The sequence below is a fragment of the Onychomys torridus genome, chromosome 5, assembly GCF_903995425.1.
Source record: "Onychomys torridus chromosome 5, mOncTor1.1, whole genome shotgun sequence".
Taxonomy (NCBI): domain Eukaryota; kingdom Metazoa; phylum Chordata; class Mammalia; order Rodentia; family Cricetidae; genus Onychomys; species Onychomys torridus.
Genome location: NC_050447.1, coordinates 117,007,948 through 117,023,706, shown reverse-complemented (window position 1 = coordinate 117,023,706; position 15,759 = coordinate 117,007,948).

Genomic DNA, 15,759 nt, shown 5'->3' with positions numbered 1-15,759 from the left:
CACACCCACATACCGTCAACGATCTTCCAGGGCCCCCAAGGCCAGCTGTGGGCATCTAGAAATCATCATGTTTCTTTCCACATGGGATGAAAAGTTAGCCGCGGCAGAGGCTGTGCTAACTGCGTAGTTGAGAGCTGGTCATGGATCAGGAGAAACCCTTTGAGATCACAAGCTTGTCACGAAGGGGGCTGTGATGGAAGAGGAAACCACAGCTGTGGCCATGAGTTATTTTCTGGTATGGATAGTGCAGGGGGAGTAAGTGTTGCAATGGAGGCTTGTTGGGGGAGGGGTGGGGAGAGAGGGCAGAAGGGAGCTGGTAGAGCCATAAAAGGAGCAGAGTGTGACCAGCAGAACCAATTCTTGTAAATGTGTTGCCCACTAGTGATCCAGTTCTTCCCCTGACAAGGACACAGAACAGGGGCATCAGGTCCCCAGCCATCTCAGTGACACAGAAAGCTGTTCTTAGACATACCCTATAAGATGTGCAAGTGATGCTTTTCTGGAAACCTCCTAGCAAGGCCACGTGGACACATCCAGGCTAATGGCCCAGAGGATGCCAAACTAAACTTCATTTTCCATTTCAAAGGTTTTTTCCCCGTGTTTGGGGGCCATGTGAAAGCCTTAACACTTTACCCTGGGAGTTCTTACATGCAGTAATAACAACTGTGTGCTTAAGCGTGTCAGAGCCCCATAGAACGTGCAAATGAGTCCCAAGGCAGACTAAGGAGTCAGGCACGGGGCACTTCTGCTGGTTGTCCTCTCCAAAACCACCAGGACACTGTGATTCTCCTCAACCCCAACCCCCAACATATACCGTGCTTGCCAAGAAAGCATTGCCCTGGTGACTGGTGGTTACCAGCAGGGGCCCACACATGGCTCCCCAAGTAGCAACTAAGGGTGACCTCTCACACACAAAGAACAGTTCCATGCATTGACAGGAATGGCGGTCAGACTTCTGTGGTTTGTGTGTGCTTAAATAAAAATTACGTCCTATTCTTGGACTGTACAATGAAAATGTAGAGTTTGTTTTTAGACTCTTAACTGCTTAATTGGTCCAGTAACATCTGTCCTGAATTTTGAGCCATTACTCACCAAGTCACAGAGGGACCACAGGCTGTCTGATTCCTGCCTCTGTGAGGTAACATGACTGACATCTCTCTAGGAAGACCCTGCAGGTCTGTCCCAGTTCTGTCCCTGGGAGCCTCTAACCTAATGCCAACCTCAGGAGTCAACTCACCAAAACGGTGGACAAACAGTGAAAATCGTGTGAAAAACTTCATACATACAATGAACATTTGACTTTACCAGGAAAGCAAGTGTCGATTAATTTGCCAATTGTACATTAATTTGCCAGTTGTCTTGGGTCACCAAATCCTGACCACTACCTCCACCAACCACTCACAGCCCAGAAGAAGAGAGAAACAGAATGACATTCTCCCATGAATGAACAACCAACTTTCGTCAAACCCTAACAAGAGACTAGAACGTACTGCTGGGGGAGCTGGGTGGTGGTGTATACCTGAAATCTCAGCATCTGAGAGGCCCGAGTCAGAGGACCGTGAGTTTGAGGTCAGTCTGGGCCATAATGAAATCCTGTCTCCAAACTCTGTAAACCGGAGCTGGAGAGATGGTTCAGTAGTTAAGATGCTTGCTGCTCTCCCAGAAGAGCTGGGTTCATGCTCCAGGCCCCATGTCAGATGGCTTGCAACGGCCTGTACTGCAGCTCCTGGGGGGTCAAAGGCCTCTTTGGGCCTCAGTGGGCACCAATATGCACATGACATGTGGATTCATAAATAAACTAATTAGTTAAATCCAGGAGATTATGATGGACAGGAGGTCGTGAATGTATGTCTGATGGAAAGGACTACCCGCAAAGGAGTCTGGCAGACCCACAGCCTAGTGCAATAGCCGCTGCCGCCTAGTGTAAAGTTACTCTTGCAAGGGTATCTGTCCAACAGCTGTCTGTTTAATATTGGACTGGTGTCACTCTTGCTATTGATCCTGTCACCAAGAATTATTGATCAGAGCATCGCCCGTCATCCTCTTCATTTGCTAATAACAACTTTTCCCTTGCATCTACCTCCATGCTCACCTATGGTTGCTAGGGCACACACATCCCCACTACAATGCTCTGCTATTTCCCGATGAGTTAAAGAATCCTTGGAGATTATTCCTCTGTGTTATCCAGGTGACATCCACCACCAATTCCTTGGCTAATTGTAAGGAATTCCAGAGCCCAGATGTTACCCAAGAGGCTACTAGCTTATTCTACCTCTTGGATGAATTGGAAAATGAAATCAGAACAAGCATAAAGAAAAACTGAGAATATGTATCTTAAGTGTCTCCAAAAGGGGATGACAGTGAAAATTAAATTCACCTGCTCCCTAAAACCCAGTAAAGACTCCAAAATATGAGGCCCCCAAGTGTCATTGAAGGGAAGTTGAGACACTGAGCGCAAGATTGTAGAGTAGATATCATGGAAACCAGGAAGGTCTTCCAGTCTGCTTGTCTAGCCAGGCAACTGTCCCTATGTCCAATTGCCAAGAGATGCAGGGATCCCACTGAAGTGCAATGTGAATAGGAGGATCTCAGCCAGGTATGCCAGAGAATGGAACATGGCACCCAGGGCAATGAATAAGAGTGCTCATGCTGGCCCTGAAGACTTCATCCTCACCCAGCTGTAAGGAGGCTGGCAGCCTGGCAGTTATCCTCAGGCAGAAAATTGGACCATAACAGGAAAGAGATGTGTCCCAAAGCCCCAAGTTTGAGCTTGCCCCAAGTAGAGAGATCACCGAGCTCTGACACTGACAGGTGGGCAGAGGCCAACAGAAGACCCCAGGTGTCCCCGCCTTCTGTACTAGTAGTTGAACAGGACTCTAGAAAAGCTCATTGCAGAATCATATTTGAAAACGGTTACCTTGGTGGCAGAAGAGGCACTATATGATTAAGGAGGTATGCCTGGGAAGGTTTAGTTGGACATACAGATGTGAGATGACTTTCTGAAAGACAGCATACATGAGGAAGAGGAGGAGGTGTAAGATGAGAAAGGATATGCAGGAAAAGTTCAAGCCAGAACATAGCCAAGCAGTCTCTCACTGACTTCTTCCACATCAGACTCCAGGCGCCCGAGGTCACCCTGTGACTTTGCAGTTAATAGACCCAGAAAGACCTAAATGACTGACCACAAAGCACAGCATGAGTGGGCAGAGTGCTGACTGTGATCTTTTCAACCCTTAGCCATCTCTCACCAGGAAATGTCATTTCACTTTAAATTAGATGGGCTTTCCAGGAAATACTCTGGTATGTAGTGGAGCTGTGGAATAGAGGTCAACTCCACAATTATGAAACAGCCAGTGTTTTGGAAAGAACCAGAAGCCATCAACCATACCCTCAAAGAACAGCTAGAGTTAAAATGGCACCTGCATTCCTGTCACTGGAGACCACATGAGTGACTGTGATGGGGGGGGGGGAGAGGTGCTTTAGGGAGCTGAGTTCAGCTGGGCAACAACCCTACACAATGGGGAGAGAAAAGGCAGGGTCTTCTACCAGCCCATCAACACAGAAGACTAGGCAACAATAAACACAGTGCATCTACAGTGAGCCTCAATGGATCCTCCCATGACATGGACAGTTCTTGGACCATCTGTTGTATGTCCAGAACAGCACCAACCCCAAGAAAACTAATTCCACTTCACTCATTCCACTTGCTACTTACTATGGCTTGAATAAAATGTCTCCTAAAGGTTCATGGGCTTTTGGCATGGTGTCTGATGCAATGGTGCTGAGAGACAGTAGAAACCTTTAAGGGATAAGGTCCATGGGGGGAATCATTGGGGTACCCCTCTCAGAAAGAAGTAATGCATCTTGTAGGAATGGCTTAGTGTTAGGGTTTGGATCTCAAGTATCATCCAATGGCCCAAATATTAGAGGTGTGGTCACCAGACTATTGGAAAATCCTAGAACACCAAGAGTAGGGGCCTGGTAGAAGGAGGTCATTGCCAGGAGGTGCCTAAGGGAAATAGCAGGACTCTCATCTCTTCCCCTCTGTTTCCCACTACCATGAGGTGAGCAGCATTGTTCCATCACAATCTCATGCCTTGCCACGCAGTCCAAAAGCAATACCCTCTCATGGACTGAGCTCTCTGAAACTGTGAGCCAAAATAACTCTGTCCTCTTCAAAAGCTGCTTATCTCTGCTGTTTTGTCACTTAGGTGGAAAGCTAATGGTTAGCTACCATGAAAGTGAGTTTGACTTTCTGGGCTAATTCTCTCTTCCTCTCCCACAGTGTGACCTCTCTCATATGTGTTCCTGACATGTGGTGCTAAAGCAGGGAACTGACAAGGCAACTCTACATAGTTTATCTGGTAGTTAAAAGAGGTTTATTTTGGGATAACTTACAACCAGTAAAGGGGTTGGTTACAGGATCCGGGAGAGGAGAGGTGCAGTCCAGCGTAGTTCTCTGGAGAACTTTGACTTGGTCTGCAATCCAGCATGTAAGACCATGAGGAGCCAAAAGAGCTGGCACATATTCATCTCGGGTCTTAAGGGCTCCTGTCTTGGCGACGCCCAGGGGCAAGTCATAGGCTTGAGTGGCAGTTACTGGCTGCCTCACTAAGGGGCTGTGCTTCAAGGTCAAGGCTGAAACAACTATCTACTACATGGTGCAATCCACCATTTGTCCTCACTGGAATCTGAGGTTGTGGCTGGGTTCTTGGACCTCAGGACTTTGAGCTAACAAAACCTCCTTTCTTTATAAAGTGCCCAGTCAGTCAAAGATACTTTGCTATAGCAACCTGATTAAACAAAGCATTCAAAATGACTGTAGTTATAATATTGGACAAATATGAATATTGTTCAGGATGTTAGAGAGTATGAACCAGAAGAACAGTTACAGAGGTCCTTTTCTGTTTAGTGACTGGAAATAAATATTAGCTAGTGTCTTTAGACCATCTAAACAGCCCTATGCAATGCCTAGAAGTGGTTGTGATTAAGAGGTTATCTGCCTAAGAGGCAAAAGTGTAGGAAGTCCCATAAGCTCAGCCATGGTGACCAATGCTACTTTTCTAAAACATCCTAAACAGCAGAACAAGTATTAGAAATCTATGATAAACAAAACTTAATAATTCACACAAAGAAGTGAATATTGTGCTTCATATTAGAACAGGAAGAGAAAAAATGAAAAGCAAACAATGTATGATAAATAATAATAATGCTGGTTGCCTATTAATTTATAATCTTGGTATTTGATTCATCATGAATTTTATTTTTTAAAAATATGACAGTATGTCTGGTGACATGGCTCAGTGGATAATGGCATTTGCTGGCAAGCCTAATGACCTTAGTTCAATCCCAAGTCCTGTATGACAGAAGAAAAGAACCTACTCCCATGGTTGTCTTCTGACACGGACCTGCCACATGCACCTACACACGTATACAAACACACAAATAAGTAAATTAAATTAAAAATATAGCATTAAAACTTTTTCCCCTCAAGTAGTGACTCTTTGGACATCCCTTTAAATCTTAGGTTGTCCAAGGCTCGTGAGGAAGAATTTGGACAGATTTGCATATATTCACCAGAAACTTTAAACACCCCACCCCATCCCAATACACACATGCACTTACATTTGCACAAAAATGGGAAGGAAAAATTAAAAACCACTTGGAGACTGGAGCATGCTTCTTGTCCGTTCATAGAGGTTATCCAGGGCATCTGTAAAACAACTTTTCTCATTTATCTTTTCAAGAGTCACACTGTTCACCTTTAAACACACACCTGAGATGGGCATTTGTAACAGGGCTGTGCACTCCAGTTGTGCTTACATAGAGAAAGGGGAAAAATCAATTTCAATCCCCAGAGGACAGAATTACTGGTGCAGAAGGTCACTAAATGTGAACACTTGCTCAATGGCCTTGGAACAAGATCCCTGTCCGCATTGCTTCACTGCACTTCCAGAGAAGGGAGAGGGACATGCAGAGACAAGCTCCCACCAGGGGAGAGGAAGAGATGTGCTTTGTGCCAGCGAGAGGACAATCACACTAACAGCACAGGGAACAAGGCAAACACGTCCGTATGTGTGCACTGCAGAGCCATAGACTTGTGTTTGTACCTAGGGCTCTGGAGAAATTGGCCAAGACTGACTCCAACCAGCTGAAAATATTACTACTGTAATTCTCTCAAGGTCATTTGTCAGAGCAGGTTAGTACTCCCCAGGGGCTTGCTGCATAGATCAGATTTACCAAAGAGACATAATTCAGGCACTCTCGTGGGAAGCCCCTGAGCCTGGCAGCCATTTTGTTTATGTCCTTCCTTGCCAAGGGCATTCAATTCAGGCCATCTGTGGTCTACAGCAGGTACATGCTGAGCCTGGGGCTCCTGCCAGTAGGTACTGCAGACCTGCCTCCCCTCTGGACATAGGCAGACTCATGCCATTTCTGTTGCCTTGGGGATTATTGTCAATATTTGACAGGAAAGCACGTGAATGGGAACAAGAAATAAGGCGTGGAGGACATTCAGGCCAGTTCTATAGAAGATGTGTGAGTTTCCTCCTCCCTAGAACACTCACAAAACAGAGTCTCAAAGGAAGTGCCAGGATCCAGGAGTCACATGGAGCTGCAGACCAGAGTCTGGATCCTGGCTCTACATTTTGGTTATGGCCCTCGGCACACTCCTAAACCTCTCTGAGGTTCAGTTACCTAAGCTGTGAAACAAGGGAACGTTAAGAGATGCAAGGTACCTGGCACAAAGCCTGTACTCCTCTGGTGTTGTTCACGTCACACCTCCCCAAGCAGGGACCTGTCCCACAGAAGGGCCTTTTCTCTCTTCCTCTCTTAATGTATCCCTTCATTTGTGTCCCCAGAATTCTGCTGCTTCGGCTTCCTGTCACACTAGAGGCTTCTCATGCCCTTCTCTGTAGCATGCATGTGGCTGGTCTAGGGACTAGAGTCAACAACATTCCCATAAGAACAAAGAAGCCGAATGATAGCATTGTATCCCAGCCAGCGTGACATTCAGCAGGGAGGCAATGAGAGGAAACTAACCATTGAGCTTCTCTCCCTCTCCTCCATCCTCCTCAACCCACAACTGGCCCCAAAGCCAACCATGTCCTGGTGAACCAACTGCAACCCTAAACCACACGAAGGAAGTAAGTGATCAGCATACTGCTCCAGTGACCCCTCAAGAAAGATGGTGGGAGCCTGGGGGAGTGTACCTGGCGCTCTGAGCTGAGGTCATCAGGAGTTCTAGTGTGCCTGGGCAAGGACATGGTGGCATTTTGTTTGGTGGTGGTGGTGGTCAGTTGACTGATTTTGTTTTTGGTTTGAGCAAAGCCCAGGACTCATTTGCTGGTACTAGGAAAGAAGTGTAGGGAATGTAAGGCATGGGCGCCAATCTCTGTAACATTTTGCCAACCTAAATAATAATCAGAGAGACATTCCTCAGATAACAACGACACTGAGTTGGGACAAGATGAATACTGCAATGGGAATGGAGAAGCCGCAGTAAACCATAGACATGGTTTTGTTTTTGTATGCTTGTTTGGTTTTTGTTTGAATTGAAGTGAAAGGAAAAATTTAAAGGCAACAGAGAGAGACATTTATATAAGCTGTTGACTACAAAATCCAATGGCTAGGCAGACCACAGGAATCAGCTGGTACTGTCCTGCTTGGGCACATGCTCTGCCAGGAGCATCTTGTCCGAATTGTAGTCTTAATGAGCATTAAAGACAAGCTTTGCTGCTGAGCTCTGTGCAGATGTGTGTGGTGTGCACACACAGGATGTTTGTAGAATGAGAGGAATTTCCCAAGTGCCTCAAGAACGTCCTTGACTCTACCAGGAAAACAGGAGTCCCTCCTCCTTCAGCACTTCCTGGTTCTTTGTTTGACTTTGTCTGACAGGGCCTGACAAGAATAATATCATCTCGCTGTTCAGCCTTCACGCTTCCTGGGAGACATCACTGAGAGGCTGAGTCTAGAGTTGGGCCCTTCCTAGAATTAAGAGTCTGGTGGCATAGGCTTCTGAGTCCAGCAATTCAGGAGGCTAAGACAAAGAGGTTTAAGAAGGCCAGTCTGGGCTACAAAGTGAGTTCAAGGCCAGCCTGAGCCTTTAATATGAGATCCTGTCTCAAAATAAAACATACAAAGGGGGCTGGGGGTGCAGCTCAGTGAAAGACTGCTTACCTAGGATGTGGGTCCTGAGAACGAACAAAAACACTCTTGAAGATTCTAGACCAGTGGTTTTCTACCTTCCTAATGCTGCGACCCTTCAATACAGTTCTTCATGTTGACCTCCCAACCATAAAATTGCTGTTTCTACTGCATAACTGTAATTTTGCCACTGTTATGAATCTTCACGTAAATATCTGATATGCAGGACATCTGGTAGGCGCCCCTATGAAGAGTCACTCCACCCCCAAAGAGGTCACAACCCACAGATTGAGAACAGCTGCTCTAGAAAGCTGAGAGAGAAAAGTCCTTCTGCGTGGAAGCCTGCATGAGCATGGCAGCTTCCTGGAGCAGCAAGAACCTGGCTGGGCACCTTCATGGATTTTAGCTCATTATTGAGGAACAAGGTATTTCTGAGAGCAGCACTGGGGTGGCAGATAGGTTCCATTCTCAAAATTCGCTAGAAATTAACTTATCACCAGGAGTTTCCATTGGCAAGATCCTCAGACTCAGTAGTAGCCAGAACAGTGGCAGTCAGCCCTGGGTGGCCCAGGCAGAGACTGGGGAGCAACTCTGGGCAGCTCTTCTGAGGCTGGGATGAGGAGGATGTGCAGTGACAGCCAGGGGCAGGAAAGAACCCACTAAGCATTGGGCAGATGTCTGGGATAAGGGAGGGGTGAGGGAGAATGTATATAAAGGGTGTTTTTAAGCAACGTGGCTTCCCATATGCTCTGGCCATGGAGAGTCTAGAGAAATAAAGACTTGGTATCTGTCCAAATTCTGAAAATTTCATAACGATTCTTTGGATTTGGGTAAACCAGAGTTAATGAATTTGATTGGGCTTTAGTGACTGTGTTCAAAAGTGAAATCCTACCTCTGGTTCAGTTTAGATCTAAAATGGGTGTAGACAGAAGTTTTCTTGTTTCCTACCCAGTCCTATAGCTGCTCGGTCCCAAGTAAACATACAAGGCTTATATTAATTACAAACTGTATGGCCTATGGCTCAGGCTTCTTGCTAACTAGCTCTTTCACCTTAAATTAACCCATTTCTGTTCATCTGTATGTTGCCATGTGCTGTGGAGTTATTGGTCTGCTGGCATCTTATTGCTCTTTCTGAGGCAGGCTGGTGTCTCTCTTGACTCCACCCTTCTTCCTCTCTGTCTTCAGTGTGAATCTATTGCCTAACCTTATTCTGCCTTTTGATTGGCCAAACTACTTTATTGATCAACCAATAAGAGCAACACATATTCACAGGATACAGAAAGACATCCCACAGCAGATGGGCATATATATCTCAGTGGCAGAGCACTTACTTGGTGTGTGAGAGACCCGCCATTCAAATGCAGACAGACAAACAAACAAATAAAATGGATGTGATGACTAGAATGATGAACTGCCTTGTCCAATGCATGGGAGCAACGTCTGCTTCCTTTCTGTGTACTAATCGGCTCACGGCCTGCCAAGAAGGCTCCACTGGCAAGCTGGGCTGTGGCTCGTCACAGTGAATTCCTCTGTTCTCTATAATGTGACCCTCCACTTTAGAAAGGAAAGGTAGAGAAAGATTCCCCTCCATTGCCCACTGCTGGTCAGCTACTAGGGAGTTGAGACTCTCTGTCCCAGTAGCTCTGGGAACTCAGGGAGGAAAGTAGAAAGCTTCCAGGAGTGGGGCTTACTGAAGCCATGTGGAGGCGGAAGCACCTTCTCTGTAGTCTGTAGCTTGAAAACAGACCCATCGTGAAACCTCTTCCATTGGACAGCCTCCAGGCATCACTCCACTGCCACTCCAGAGGGCTTGTGCCCCGTCAAGCATCTTCCATCCTCTTAGAGAAAGAACCACATGCAGAAGAAAGTGGGGCTGATAATTTAATGTAATTGTTGTACCAGCCTTTTACTTAAAATTCAAGAGTTGCTACTAACACCCATTTCACAAATGAGTCAATTGAGACACCAAGAGAATGGCTATTGGTTTAATACAATTGAGCTGGTGAGTGATGGAGCCTACTAGATTCCAGTTCACGTCTGTCTGACTCCACTGCAATTTCTTTTTCAGGTAGTAATGGATCCTGCCCATGTTGTATTGATTTATGTGTTACCCCTGCTGGGATTGCTTGTACTTTTAAAAGAAAGAGTCTGAAGAGAGGACGATGAAAGATGAATACAACAGATGACTTCCTTTCTCAAATGTCTACAACCTCAACCATGACAGAATAATGGCATTTCCGGAGTTTGGGTCTTCCTTGCAACAGATTTTTTTTTTCCTTTGTTATCCTTGATGCAGCAGCAATGGCTTCTGGGTACATATTTTGAGTTTTGTTTTGTTTTGTTTTGTTTTGTTTTAAATAGTGTCAACTTTAGGGATGAAGAAATGGAATGTATTGAAGGCATTTACACAACTTCAAGTCAGCATACCAAAACAAGATTTTAAAAAACCGGGACTGGAGAGATGTCCCAGTGGTTAGAATACTTGCTGCTCTTTCAGAGAATATTAGTTCTGTTCCTAAACCCCACTTCTGATGGCTCATTGTCTCCTGTGATTCCAGCTACAGGTAATTCCAATACCTTCTTCTGACCTCCACAGACATCTGCGTACACATACACACAGGCATACGCACAATAAAAATAAATCTTAAAGAGTGATAAAACCTCTGTGCAAGAACCGAGACCTGCCATGCCAGAGGACTACTGTGATGTCGGTGTCACCGTTATGCATTACTACATTATAGTGCATTCCACCCACCTGTCCTCATCATCAGCTGGAGCATTATGATTAAAATAACCATTCATTTAAAAACACATTCCAGCCCAGTCCCTTCAAGGAACCTTTCCCTGGTTATTGGATAGTGAAGATATGTTCTCACACGCTTGATGTTTTAATCACCTTAGATTTGAAAGCCTTATTTTGCTCACTTCACTCCTTTCTGGAGCTTCCATAACGAAGTACCACGTGCTGGAGCCAGAAGTCTGATATGAGGTGCTCCCTCTGAAGGCACTTGGGGAGGACCACCTCCAGGTTTCTCTCCTGCTTCCAGTGTCGCCAGCAATCTTTGGCATTTCCTGGCTTTGTGGGTGCATCACTTCCAATGCTGCTTCTGACTTCACCAGGCTGTCTTTTGTCTGTGTGTCTATCTGTGTCTGTGTCCAAATTCCCCTCTTCTTATGTGGACATCAACCTAAACCCAAGCACCTCATTTCATTGTGCCTACATTTCCTTTCTTCCTTTCTTCCTTTCTTCCTTTCTTCCTTTCTTCCTTCCTTCCTTCCTTCCTTCCTTCCTTCCTTCCTTCCTTTCTTTCTTTCTTTCTTTCTTTCTTTCTTTCTTTCTTTCTTTCTTTCTTCCTCCTTCTCCTCCTCCTCCTCCTCCTTCTTCAACTTCTTTTAAAGATTTAATTTATTTATTACATATACAGTGTGCTGCCAGCATGTATGCCTGCAGACCAGAAGAGGGCACCAGATCTCATTACATGTGATTGTGAGCTACCATATGGTTGCCGGGAATTAAACTCAGGACCTCTTGAAGAGCAGCCCAGATGCTCTTAACCACTAAGCCATCTCTCCAGCCCCCTTGTAACTACATTTTTAAAAACTTTGCTTCCAGAATAGATCACAATCATAGGTACCAAAGGTTAAGACTTCAGTAGATCTGTTTGGAGAATATAGTTAGATACAACAACATACAAGCATGAGTACCAGGGCTCCACGTGGCAGTTATGACCGCATCTACAAGCCAATCAAAGCCACTGTTGTACAGCTGTTTTTTCTGAATTTGAACATTATTTCCTGGGATTGGGAGAGGGAGGGTTCATAAGATTCGGGAAACAAATTGACAAGATTCTGGAAGTTCGTGAAAATTACAAAAATCCATAAGCCCCTCCCCAAAATTATAACAGCAGGAAACAGTTGCTGGGAGACTCTCCAGTGAAGCTGACTGCAAATTGTGAGTTATCAACCACAATGTAGTGGGCTTTCTCTGTAATGGAGGCGCCTGTGAGTCAGACGTGCCACCATCAGTAATCAAAATCATTGGGTGGACAAGCTAGACTTGTGTGGGATCATGTCTTTGGTCTGTGGTGGGTGTGCCTGTCTAGGGCAAATAGATAACTGGTCACATCTTCCTAAGAGATGCCACAAGACAGTCACTGTGTTTGCCATCATGCCACTACAAAAAGCAGTTTGTAGTGACTGTCACATTGGTATGTGGTGATAAGCCTCAGGAGAGACGATGCCACCATCCTTCAAGCCCTGGTGCTGGTGGCTCCCTCACTTATGCATGAGCTGGCTCCTGCTGGCAAGTCACCAGACCATTCCTTTGACCCAGTGGGGACTGTACACCTGACCACACACACTCTTGGGCTCACAAGGAAATGTTCCCACTTCTTTTGAGTCCACAATCCACAGGCATGTAGCATGGCCTGTTTCCAGCTTCCCTCCATGCCTATACTTCTCCCACCACCCCCTGCCAATTGGAAATTGTGATACACAGCCATCTCACAGGGCTGCTGGGCAATTTAATTAATGTTTGTAAAGCACTCTGAGGTCTTCAGATAAAAACTGCTGTGTAAGTACAAAATTATTATTAGTTCTCAGCCTCCTGTCCCTTGACTTGTGACATGGCCTTTGTTGTTCCTGAATGGGCGTCCTTGACAGGATGTCCAGCTGGCTTTGGGGGAGACCTGGGCAAGTACATACACATTTACAGATTGTTTTTTCTCCCTTTGAAAAAAAAAAAAAAAGCCTTCCAGCTCTGTGGGGTGTCTCAAAGCTCTTCAGTGTGTGAATTTCTCCCTACTTGCCTCTGCTAAGTACTATACTCTGCGTCAATTGGAAGAAGTAGTCCCTCTTATAATGAAGCAAAAACAATATCCCTTTCACATGCAGAATTGAAATGAACCACTAAGTGAAGTCCAGTTTCTTTGACCAGAGGGATGCTGTACGTGATTATGCATGAAGAAGAGAAGAGAATGGAAGACTTGCTTTAGTATCCAGTCCCACCTCCTTCCCTCACCCTAACTTCTCAGTAACCATAGAAACAGACACACCCAGCCTAGATGATGCTTTCCTGGTAGTCCCTGGTGACCTAACTGTGCTCTGCCTGGAATCTCATGGGGAGAATGAAATCAAGAAGTGGAAAGGAGAAGAGAGACGTGTAAGTGAAATGTGTTAGCTCTGAAGGACAGGGGCTGGGTGTGATTTATGAAGGTCTGAAATGAGCGATGCTGTACACGGTTTGCCTTTCTTCATCACACATTCATACTCGTTCCCCAGAACAACCCATCACACAGCCCAGAAGGTGTCACTGGGTTTATCATCCTACTGGTGTGTTTACTCTGATTTAGCTACTTTTATAAATTGAGGAGTAATTGCATAACACAACGTCAGTTGGGCAGAAGTGAAAAGGCAGAGAACCAAGGAAGGAATCTGGTATCAGTTATGCAGTTGAAAACACACCAAAAAAAAAAAAAACAACAACAACAACAACAACAACAAACCAAAAGAACTCAGATGATACATGCTGTGTTCTATAAAACAGCTGGTCAAACACAATAAATACCGTGTTATATAAGGAGAATGGACAGTAGACCTATTCTTCTAGGACAGAAAAATGGAAGCAGAAGTAAAGAGGATTAAGGCCAGCTTGAAGCATGTCCCCAATGGCAGGCTTATTAGCTAGAAGAGCAGCTGGGAAACAGGACATGTTCTGTGCCCTCACATGATTCAGCTGTGTTCAGGTGAGATGGGAGGGATTGAGTGCTTTAAAAAGGAAATGAGACTTTAATTTAAAAACACACCAAAGACAGACAGACAGACAGACAGACAGACACAATGTATGTGCACACGCGCGCATGCACACACACACACACACACACACACACACACACACACACACACAGTTGCAACACCTAGGTCTCATATTGACCCTCAAAACCTAGGCCAGAGAGATGGCTCAGTGAATAAAGGCACTTGTCACCAAGCCTTACAACATGAGCTCAAACCCCAGAATCCATTTGGTGGGAGCAGAGAACTAGTTCCTGCAACTGACCTCTGACCTCTGATCTCCACATGCATACCAAGGCCTGTGCACGAAAACATACATACACAATGAATATATGATCCTTTTTTTTTTACAAAGGTTTCCATCTTTGCTCTGGACTTCCAGCTTACCTGGTGGTTTTGATGCCATACGTCTCCACCAGCTCCTTTGTTTACTCCTTCACCTTGTTTTCCTGACTGTTGTCCCCAGATGATCTGACAGTGTGGCCCCACAGCTCTGGATCCATCAATACAGTGCCATAGCTCTAAGTGTCTGAGATAGTGTGTGTGTCACTCGCCTCTCTGCTTTCTCCTCACTCCATCTGGAATGGGGAGGCCCTTTGCTTCCACAGTTCTCAAGCCACCCTCAGCCCAAGCCCACTTTCTTAGACAGGTTCCTTTGTGCTCCCTGTCCTTCCCCACCATTACTCAAAATTGTGCTTAGCTTTAAAGTCTGAGTTTAAATGGACTTCGTCTGCATAGCCTCCCGAGATGGTCGGGCTTCATTGCTCCTGAGACTAGGTTTGGAACCACTTAGCATATGTTCTTCTTTCCCTCTGTGGCTTTGCTAGTGAGGTCTAGCTGAGCAGAAGGAAGACCCTCCCGAAGGAAGGCTGTACTGTCCCACCAGCTGAAAGCCAGCATTCCTGTTTCCAGATCCATCTGGATGTGAGCAAGCAGCCCCTGCCACCTTGCTTCCTTCCCCATCGCCCCGTGATGGACCGTGTCTCTTCTTAAGCCATGAGCTTTAACTTTACCGTCATTATATACACACTCACACACACTCACTCACACACACACACATACACACACACTCATGCTCACACACAAGCACAGACAGATATATACACACACAGACACACACACTCACACACACAGACACACTCACACACTCACACACACACACATGCTCACACACAAGCACAGACAGATATATACACACAGAGAGACACACACATACACACTCACACACACACACACACACACACACATGCTTACACACAAGCACAGACAGATATATGCACACACAGACACACACACTCACACATACACAGAGACTCACACTCCAGCACAGAAAGGCAGAAGTTGAATCTCAATCTCTTATATGGTTCAAATGTGAAACTTTAAAGCCAAGTAAATCTAGGAAGGGGACAGCAAACATCAGTGACAGACTCTGGAAGTACTGACAGCTGCATCTCATCAGCCAATCAGAATCAAGACTGGCTCTGCAGCTTCAACACTACCAGAGAAACTGAGGAAATGAAGCAGCTCCTGTCCTGGCCTCTGTAGTACTTTTTAAAGACTTTTTCTATGTATGAGTGTTTGCCTGCATGTATGTACGTATGCACCCTTCATTCTCCTCCCTCTCCACCTCCACCCCTCTTTCCTCCTCCTCTCCCTCTCTTTATCTCTGCATGTTTATCTCTCTGTGTGTATGACTCTGCCTCTCTCTCTCTCTCTCCCTCTCTCTGTCACACACACACACACACACACACACACACACACACACAAGCATTTTTTAACACTAAATATTAGGTGTAAAACATGGAGTCAACCTGCTATCAAATT